This window comes from Hibiscus syriacus, unplaced genomic scaffold (genome assembly GCF_006381635.1).
Source record: "Hibiscus syriacus cultivar Baekdansim isolate YM2019G1 unplaced genomic scaffold, ASM638163v2 tig00110348_pilon, whole genome shotgun sequence".
NCBI lineage: Eukaryota > Viridiplantae > Streptophyta > Magnoliopsida > Malvales > Malvaceae > Hibiscus > Hibiscus syriacus.
The window spans coordinates 171322-181923 of NW_024062699.1; the positions used below are offsets into that span (position 1 = coordinate 171322).

The 10602-nt window shown below is 32.5% G+C and overlaps 1 pseudogene; it reads left to right on the plus strand.

Moving 5' to 3' along the window:
• Positions 1-724: 724 nt before the first annotated feature.
• On the plus strand, positions 725-9518 carry LOC120120846 (annotated as a pseudogene).
• The last annotated feature ends 1084 nt before the right edge of the window (positions 9519-10602 follow it).

Consider the following 10602-nt stretch of genomic DNA (forward strand, 5'->3'; position numbering starts at 1 on the left):
CTACCTAAAACATTATTTTTTCTATTGAAAATGTTAATATTAGACACTTTATCAAAATATTAAAAAATATTAATATTTTAGGTAAAAAAATAATATTTTATATAATTTTTTATCAAAATTATTAAAAAATAACATTTCTAATAACATATTTATTTAATCCTATATTAAAATTATCATACGGTATAATTTCCTAAAGAAGAAATCACAATTAAAAAGGGCAAAATCCAAGGGTGCTTTCAGTCAATTCAACAAAAAAAGGGTTAAATTCCTGTAACCCGTACACGGTTAGTACCACTACATTATGAAATGTAGTTAGAGTCAACCCAACCACCATGGTAGAAATAAACTATGTAAACAAAAAAAAGCATTCACATAGTCACTGAAAAAAGTAAAGAAAATTCTACGTAAATAATTCTGTTAATTTTTAACAATGATGTATACTTAAACTGAGTATTAGGTATAATTTTGAAAATAATAAAGTTTAGATACCAAAATAAATAAAAGTAATAGTTTGGGCTTTAAATGTATAGTTTACCTAAAAATAAAAGTTAGATTCTTTTCTTATTGATCACAGACTTTCCTTGAACCACGTTGACCCTTTTTTAACCCTTAAAAGCATCAAATATTTTCAGTATTGCCATTCTTTACAAATCAAATATGGCTGTTCGTTGGTCTATAAATATATAACGACAACTCATCTGTTTTATTGGATCTCAGTCGGTCTTGGCTTTGCTGTTTAAGCACTCTATTTTCTCTTCCTTGTTTGCTCTTTCTCTCGTGTTCCATGCAGATCGGCATAAGCGCCACTCTCCCCGCTCAAAACTTGCACGTCTTCCAAGCTAGGCGGGCAAGTTTCAGGTGCCGGCAGCCATCACCCCTAAACCCTTTAACCAAACCCAATCCCTCCTCTCAAAAGCCCACTGAGTTGACTCGGCAACACCTTTCCAACCTCGAAAATCTCCACCAGGAAAAAAACCAACCCGGCCCTGAACAAGTTACCAAGCACCCCATCGAGAACAAAGGGAGGGGCTTACTCGAAGGGCTTAATCTTTCGAGGATTTGGCCTGAAACGAAAGCCCCGAAGAGATGTCTCCGCGTCATTTGAATAGGCTTAAACGCCTTTTATCGAAGACCATGGAGTATTCGCCCCGGAACAACCTCGGTTCTCGATGGAGGGAATACCATGGATGCAATGATTGGTCCGGGTTGCTTGACCCGCTCGATGAAAATCTAAGGCGGGAAGTGGTGAGATATGGGGAATTCGTTCAAGCTGCTTACTATGGTTTCCATTCAAACCCCGCTATGTCGATCAATGAAGCTCCGCAGCCGAGGCACGTGGCATTGCCCGATAGGTCTTATAAAGTGACCAAGAGTCTTTATGCCACCTCCTCTATCGGGTTGCCGGAATGGGTGGACGAAGTGGCTCCGAATCTTGGGTGGATGACCCAACGTTCTAGTTGGATCGGATTCGTAGCGGTTTGTGATGACAAGAGGGAGATTCAACGTATGGGAAGAAGGGATATTGTCATTGCTCTACGCGGGACCGCTACGTGCATGGAATGGGCTGAAAATTTAAGAGCCCAATTGGTTTCAATCCCTGAATCGGATGATCCGACCCAGAAGGTGGAATGTGGGTTCTTGAGTTTGCATAAAACGCGTGGCGTTCACGTTCCGAGTTTGGCTGAATCTGTGGTTGAAGAAGTGAAAAGGTTGATGGAGGCATATAAAGGTGAAACCCTTAGCATAACAATCACAGGGCATAACCTTGGTGCCGCACTTTCCCTGTTGGTCGCAGATGAAATCAGTTCATGTGTGTCAGTGTCTCAAGTGCCTCCTATCGCAGTGTTTTCTTTCGGAGGTCCTCGAGTTGGTAACAAAGGCTTTGTCAATCGGCTTAATGGAAAAAATGTCAAAGTACTACGAATCGTGAACGATCAAGATTTAATCACTAGGGTTCCCGGTGCATTCATTGGAGAAGGGTCAAAACATCAACAAAAAAATGATGGTTTCAAAAGAGTGTTTGGTATGATTGACGATAACAATCCATGGGCATACTCTCATGTCGGAACTGAATTAAGGGTCGACACTAAGATGTCGCCCTATCTAAGGCCGGATGCGGACGTAGCATGTTGTCACGATTTAGAGGCATATCTACACTTGGTAGACGGGTTCTTGTCATCGAATTGCCCATTTAGGTCAAATGCGAAGAGAAGCTTACTGAAATTAGTTCATGATCAAAGATCAAATATGAAACAATTGTACACTCACAGGGCCTTGAGTTTGAATCTTGAAAGGGATAGACTCAGGGTCCCAATTCCTAGTTGTTTACCAAGTCCGTCTAGTTAAGCGTATATTAATCACCACAAAAAAAAAAAAAAAGTGAAAAAGCTTGCAAATATGTAAGATTGTGCTTGGATACGCTACTAGGTTTCACTTAGATGATTGTTTGTAATTCATTTTTTAAAATTACACACATCATTATTGATAAAATAATTATTTAATTACAATTTAAAAATTGTACTTCAATTTTTTTATATTTTCTTTTATAAATTACAAATTATCATGTAGAAGTTATACATTTTCTATGTGTAACGATCTGAATTTTCGCGTTAATGAAAGAGAGTTAATTCGAGAAGTCTATGAGAGTGTAGTTAAAACTAGTAGGCAAAATGTGGACCTAATTGAGTGCGATTTGGGTTCAAGTGGGCCACGAAAATGAGATTTTTTAGTTGAGATCAAATGAGAAGGAATCAAATGAATAATTATATCATTAAAGAAAAATAAGGTTGAAATCTCTCAATTGTATGCCGTTGAAGTGAAATAAATGATAAAGAGAAAACCTAAAAACTCCTATAACTCACAGGTGAAAACTTCACCTTCTCTATGTTTTCACCCTTTTTATAATGATTTAGATCAAAAGGAAAGTAAGTTTTAGCTCTAGAATTTATAGAGCTTCAATCTAAGTTCCACATCTTCCATGGAAGATAAAGTTTAACAAACTAATGGTTTAAATAGGGTTTTAACCATTTGAGTATTGATTCATAGTATTCATGAACTTTAGATTGTTCTTATGCTTTCTTGCAATTGTGTTTAATTAGTGTGTTTTATTAGAAAATTCTTGTCTTGCATGTTTGATTAGAGAAAGAGGTTGAAGAGTCTTGTGATAGAGGAAAAGAAAAGTATAGTGAGAATTGAGCAAGGAGTTTCAAACTTTAAAATAGTTCTTAAGCTTCATAGTTGTGATGTTTTTTTTTTCTGTATATGCATATTGGTTGTTTGGGTATTAAAGCAATTTTTTTTATTTAATCTAATTGTAACACTCTAATCCGATCTGACCCGAAATCCAAAAGATCAACATGTCACACAGAACCACCAAAGCAGTTAACTATTTTTTTTAAACCTTCATTGCATTCATCATTTAAAATCATAGTTTAAAACATAGCATAACCAGTTTACAAAAGTGGGAAGCTCCCAAAATTACTTCCCAAATAAAAGTATTAAGCATATCAAAATAAAGTTACGACTCAAATCCATATAAGGTCAATGAATAGTACATGCCCATTAAAAAATCCAATACATGCTCTAACAGTTAGATCCAAGTAGGATCACGAACTGTAACCCCCTAAACCCTGCCTAAGAGTTATAACTAAATCAAGGTAACCTCGCTGACCTCATGAATAGTTTACGAATGAAAATTTGTTTAATAAATTATTTTTTAAATAAAAAGAATTTATCAGTAATAAAATCAGAAAAATAAACTCATGTCACAATTTAAAGAGGTTGAAAGCAAAAATTTAGCCTTGCACAATATGAAATTGAGACTACTCCTTCAATAGTTAAACCAATTATATATCTGAATAATCTGAAAATAGAAATAAAAACAAAGTGAGCTACAAAGCTCATTGTGTCCTCTAAATACGAATAATAATTTAGATATTTTAGGCATGATATAAAGTAATAAAATAATCAAGTAACATTATAACTAGATATTTATTACTAGAAAATCATATAGAATTTCTCACAACCTTACCTCTCGTCATAAAAGAATAATGGAAAACACTACCTGTTGAGATGTTACCCTTCGAGCTGAGAAGTTGCCCTCCAAGGACGAACTCACTAGAAATCAGAAACAGGACAAGGATGTTGCCCTCCGTAGAGAATCCCATGCAGAATCAGGAAAGGGATATAATCCCATACAGAATCAGAACAGGATATTGTAACACCCTAATCCAGTCCAATTTTTTTTTAAAACGACTGTAATCATTATAGAATAACCATCCATAGTAATATAATAAAAGACATGATAAATCTGAGTTTACAAATACGAGAGAGCTCCCAAAGCATCCAAAATAAATACACTGAGTATAAATCAAAAATAGAGTTACAACTGACTACAAAAGGGTCTACAATAGTACATGCCGTATAATACTAATCAAGACGTACTATGATGCCTCAGCCGTGCTGAAATATCTAATGACGATAACGCACCATAGATGGCCTCCTAAGAACCTACGCATGTAAACACATTCCGAATGCTGAGCTTACAAGCTCAGTGTCTCACTAATAATTGTACTATACTACATGCATTCACTAAATGTGCATGCTAAAGTCATATGTATAAATAGAAACAAAGTGAGCTACAAAGCTTAGTGTGCCCTCTAAATACGAATAATAATTCAGATATTTTAGGCATGATATAAAAGTAATAAAATAGTTAAGTAACAATATAACTAGATATTTATTACTAGAAAATCATGCATAATTTCTCACAACCTTACTTCTCGTCATAAACAAACATAATGGAAAACATTATATGCTGAAAGGAACCTGAGATCTCTAAAGTGGATCTAGAGCAGAAAACAGAAATCAGGATGGAAACGTTACCCTCCGAATAGGAGTCTGAGTTAACCTCCAAGGAGTAACTCATCAGAAATCAAAAACAGGACGGGCATGTTACCCTCCGTAGAGGATCCCATGTAAAATCAGGACGATGATATAATCCCATACAAAATCATTACGATGATATAATCCCAAGTAGAATCAGAAATGCATCAATATACATATTAAATGTGATGCATTATTACCAGAAGTTGGACAAATCACACACACACACACACATATTCAATTTACGAACATGTTTACTGATAGAAACACACAACATAATAGTATAACACATTAAATGTATGAAACATATGAAGGGGACACACCTATAATAGCTAATCAACTCCAGCTAAGTCTTACACTTCTCACGATTGGTCGCACTAGGTTCTACGTAATGAGGAATTAAAAATAAAACCACTCTATGAATACGAATGCAAAATATCTAAACAAAAATAAACTATAAAGTCACTAAACAAAAATTATGCGTATCTCAAGACGAGAAAATGAAATCAAGTTGAGAAAAAGAAGAGTGATTTAGGTCTACTAGAGAGCAATCCAGAGACATGTGAGAACCTTCAAAAAATAACACCAAAGAGCGAGTCCAATGTCTCACATTTAACTTAACATAATTAAGAGTTTAAAAGATAAAGGACGTAAAATAGGGCTTTAGGGTTAGAATTTGGCAAAACAAACGACGAAAACGAACTTTAAATGATAAATGACGTAAGATAGGGTTTTTAGAAAAAGTCAATGGGTCAAAGTCAAAGTCAATAGTCAATGGTCAATGGACAAGTCAATGGTTAACGGGTCGGGTCAAAGTCGGTTCGATTAGTATACCGGTTCAAGATCGGTCCAGTCAGACTGGTTCAAGAGACAAAACTGTTGGAGCAGACCTATACACACTGCGACGGCACGTAGAAGCTCTTTCGGTGGTTGCAATTTCACCATTTTTTCCAAATTTGCATTTTAAAGTATAATGAATCACTTACCAAGGTCGATTCATGGCAGTGGATGGTAGATCTAGGATTTTTATAACACCCAAAAGTTTTCTTCCTTCCCCAACAACTAACGGCATCAACGATGAAACACTAAGGGCACCATACAATAGAGCTCGACGAGGGGTATCGCATAGTGCCAGCAGTGACACTCACGGCGGGTTGGATGGTGATGAATCATAACAATCGAAAAAATATTGAAATATGTGAGAGATAATAAGGAAATAAAATTGATTTTGAGTTCCAACCACTGCAAAGAAAAAAATGAAAAAAGGAGTAGAGAGTGATGTGTGGTTTAAAATCCTAAAATTGGGTAAATCATGCAGTTAGCCCCCCAACGTTTGGAAACTTGCAAAAAGTCCATAAAATTCAGTTCAATTCAATTTAAACCCCCAAATGTTTAGGTGTGACATGAACTGAAGATAAGCTCCTCAATCTGTCCTTCTAAGAATTTACGGACGAAAACACATTCCGAACGCTAAGCTCACGAGCTCAGTGTCACGCAAATAACATGAATATGCTAAATGTATAATCATGAATACGTAAGAACATTAACACACAAACATGGTTATGCATCGTGGCTTGGTCAAAGGGTCACTTAGCATCTCAAACCCACACCCCTCTAGCCCACTTAAGGTACCTTAAAAAAATCTCGAGTCACTTAGCATTAGAATCTTCATCTAGCAGACTCTCATTGTAAGTACCAAGGGTAAATTTGAATTTTTCCCGAGGGATGGTACGTGATCACCTTGAAATTTGAATTTTCTTCAATTAATTATTTATTTTATTGATAGTGTTCATCCTAAAATTTACTTGTATATCATATTTAAAAGTTTTTTTGATATTAATATATGTGTTCCTTGAAAAATAATTTTAGATCCACTACTACTTCGATGCATATAAGCCACCACATAGCTGATCGAGGTTTTAACTTGTCACCGGGACTTCAAAGCAAAGTCCGTTCTTGTGAAACACTACTGATATCCATGTTGCTTAACAAAAAGAAGTATTGTCGAAGCAAATGTTTAGTCATATTAGCTAGGTTGTGTATTCAATCGAATTAGTTAATTTTTTCTAAATTAATTAAGTTGATGAGTTTTATTTTATAATATAAATTTATTTAAAATTTTTTGAGATGAGTAGAGTCAAATTGTTCGAGTTTTTGTTTAAGTTTATTTATAAATACTTATAATATTATATTACTATTTGATTTTGATTTAAGCATATTTTTATAACAATATACGATATTCATATATACATTTTTCATATACTATATATACATATAATGCAGATTTGAAAGACGATTTAAGCATAAAACTAATCCATTAATTATTAAAAAATTTGAGTTATTAAAGCTCTATTTTATAGTTCGACTTAATTTTATAAAATTTTCAATTCCAGTTTATGAAATTACGAATCAAGACAAATCAAATCGAATTTTGAACACGGAGTTGAGTAAAAAATTTGATTTATTTCTTGGTTAGCTATGTTGGATCGACTAGCTACTAAGGCTAGATTATTTCGATTTGAACTTGTGGTTGATGGACTATGTGTGCTTTGTAAGGTTACGAAGGAATCAAGGGACTACTTTTTTTTTGCCCTCCTGATTCGAAGGTTTCGTTTTGATTAATTCGGATCAATTCGCGTCACATATGGCTTTGGTAGGTGAGTCTCCAGTAGAGATTTTCTACATACACAAGAACTCGAACTCTTGACCTCACACACTTGGCTTTGGTTGCTCTTTTTTATTTTTATTTAGAAGGTTATACTATCTAAGTGCAGGGCCGACCCTGAGCATAGGCGAGGGGGGTGACCGCCTAAGGCCCAAGTTTAGAGGGGTCCATTTTTAAAAATATTTTTAAGTTTAATAATTAAAAAATATTTTTAAACATCATTTTTTTTATTTCAACACTCATAAACATGATAATCCAGTGGGCCCCAATAATTAAAAAATATTTTTAAACATCATTTTTATATAAAAAATTCGAAAACATGTAATAAGTGGACCCATTTTAATGATTAGAAGAAAAACCAATGTGGGCCTCCACATGTCATCACGTCCTGGATTAAGGCCTTTAAAATGTCAAGACCGGGCTTATCTAAGTGTCGTTTCCAACGACGTGTGGGTGGATAGAATAGAGAAGTACAATGAACTCTTACAAATCCGAAGGGTAAATTCTTATCTATCTTCATTCTTAAAATTGTATGAAACATAAGATGTTTTAGTAATGTCCTTAGGAATGAGGGGTATATCCTCGACTGTATTAAGGAGGTTGTTCTAGAAAAAGTATTTAGAAGGGTATAGATAGATTGAAACTGGACTCACAACTTTATATTGTATGGTGGTGCTAGAAATTGAATTTATTATTTTGTATAGGTTTTGTAGCAGTTTGCTGTTTTTCTTGGATATCATACATATATTTTATTTAAAAAAATTGATTTATTTCAAGTCAAATCCTGTTTTATCAGCCCTTAGTATAATGTTGAGTATATTAATGTTGAATATAAATAAATATTTTAAAAAAACTAATATATTACTCAAATTTGATAATTTAAATATATAATAATATAATATTTTAATAAATAAATTTATAGTATATGATAAAAATATTATATTAATTTTTACTTTTTTATTTAATGATTAAAATAGAATTGACTCTACAGTAATGAATACAAGAATAAAATAAAAGGGTAAACTACATAAATGGTCCATTGACTATAAAATATTATTTTGTTGAGTTCCCGATTATTAAAGTTATAAAATAGTCCTCTAGTTATAGGGTCATGTTTTGTTAAGTCTCATAATTATTAAAACTTACAAAATGGTGACCTGAATTCATATGTTTCAAACTCGTCATTTATCACTAAAAAATTGATGACTATCTAATCTGAACGTTAACATGCTCACTTTGTCATTTAGATTGATCCAAGGTATTATAACTATTAAGTGGGTAATCCTAAATTGGTCCCCAAACTTTTTGAATATTTCAATTTTATCCTAAATTATCCGTATATACTAATCACACCTCTTATTAATAAAATCATTAAGCAAGTTATATTATTATATGTTTGAAATTTTTTTAGGTTAAACTATGGTTGAAATGGATTATTATATTTTTAATTGTAACTACTAAAATAACTTTCCAAAACTATTAATTAATTTACAAATTATTTTAATTCTTTTGTATATGAAAAATATAGTTATTTAAATTTAATATAAAAATAACTTATTTTTATAATACACAAATAACTTATTTTTACAATATAAATATGTCTATATTTTTATAATTTAAAACTAAAATATTATCGATGATATAATAATATCATATCATTTATAAATATATTTAGGATAAAATTTATTCAAACATAAATAATATATTATTCTTACTTTTAAGTTTAATAAAATATATTTATAATTAAACGTTAAGTATCTAATTTAAAATTTTAATAGATAATAAAATTTATAATAAAATTTTTATTTTTTTAATTAAATAGATCGTGCTATAAATTTTTAGTCCGGATCAATAAAAAATATCACAAACTCTAACATATCTTATAGGTCGAGTTTGAATTAAATTATAACCCATAAATGATAATTGAATTTGAATGAAATTGAACACAAATAATAAGATTAAAAAAACTCATTGTTTACAAAAATATATCAATAATTCTATATATAATTAATTTGACTTGTACTCAACTCAATTTGAATTGACCTGAAGATCCAAAGTTGACTCAAATCGAAAATAATTGATCAGATATTGATCTGACCATAAAATCAACCGACCCGATACCCGAACCGATTAGACTTACTATAGACTCGAATAAAACCAAAACCCGAAATTACCCAACCCGACCCAAACTTGACCATACTTACTATAGACCCAAATAAAATCGAAACCCGAAATGACTAAACCCGACCTAAACCTCACCAGAATTAAATCTAAATCGAAATACCCCAAACTAAAATGATCTGAATTGAACCCGTTTCGAATGACCCATTTTCCACCTCTAAAGTATGTTCATTATTTACCTAAACAATTAGGTGTTGGATTGCAACTTAATTATACATGTTCATGCTTAAATCTGCAGTTTTTCAGGAAAAAATGAACGACTGCTTGGCTACTGTAATGTAGCATTTATATATTTGTTCATCATGCACACATCAACTGAAGCATTCAATTTAACATACGCTGTAGATATTAGATGTCACTTTATTCACTGGAGTGGTCAAATTTGAAACATGAAAAAGCTCTTTCATTTATACATTATTCATCATGCACACATCAGCTGAAGCACTCATAATGTAAAACGTACATCATTATGCTTTCAAACTAAGCCAATCAAATAAATACGAGAACACGTTTTGAAGGTAAAAAAGGGGCACCGAATTCGGTAGATTGGGCACCGAATTCGGTGCATTTAATTTTGTTGAATTTTTTGGAATGGAATAATTATAACTTTAGTCATTGTACTTTAAGATATTTATAAGATTAGTCCTTAAACTTCAACCATAAATACCCTAACCCATTTAACTTCAAAATCATCACAAATCATTTATTTCTCCCAATACTAAAGAGTTTAGAGAGTTTTTTGTGAGTTGCGAGTGTTTGGTAAACACTTGTAAATTTTATCTCTTTAGTAAAAAGATCTGTAGCAGTCTGGAGACGTAGGCATAATTGGCCGAACTCCGTTATTAATTTCAGGTATTATTTTTCTGCTTTTA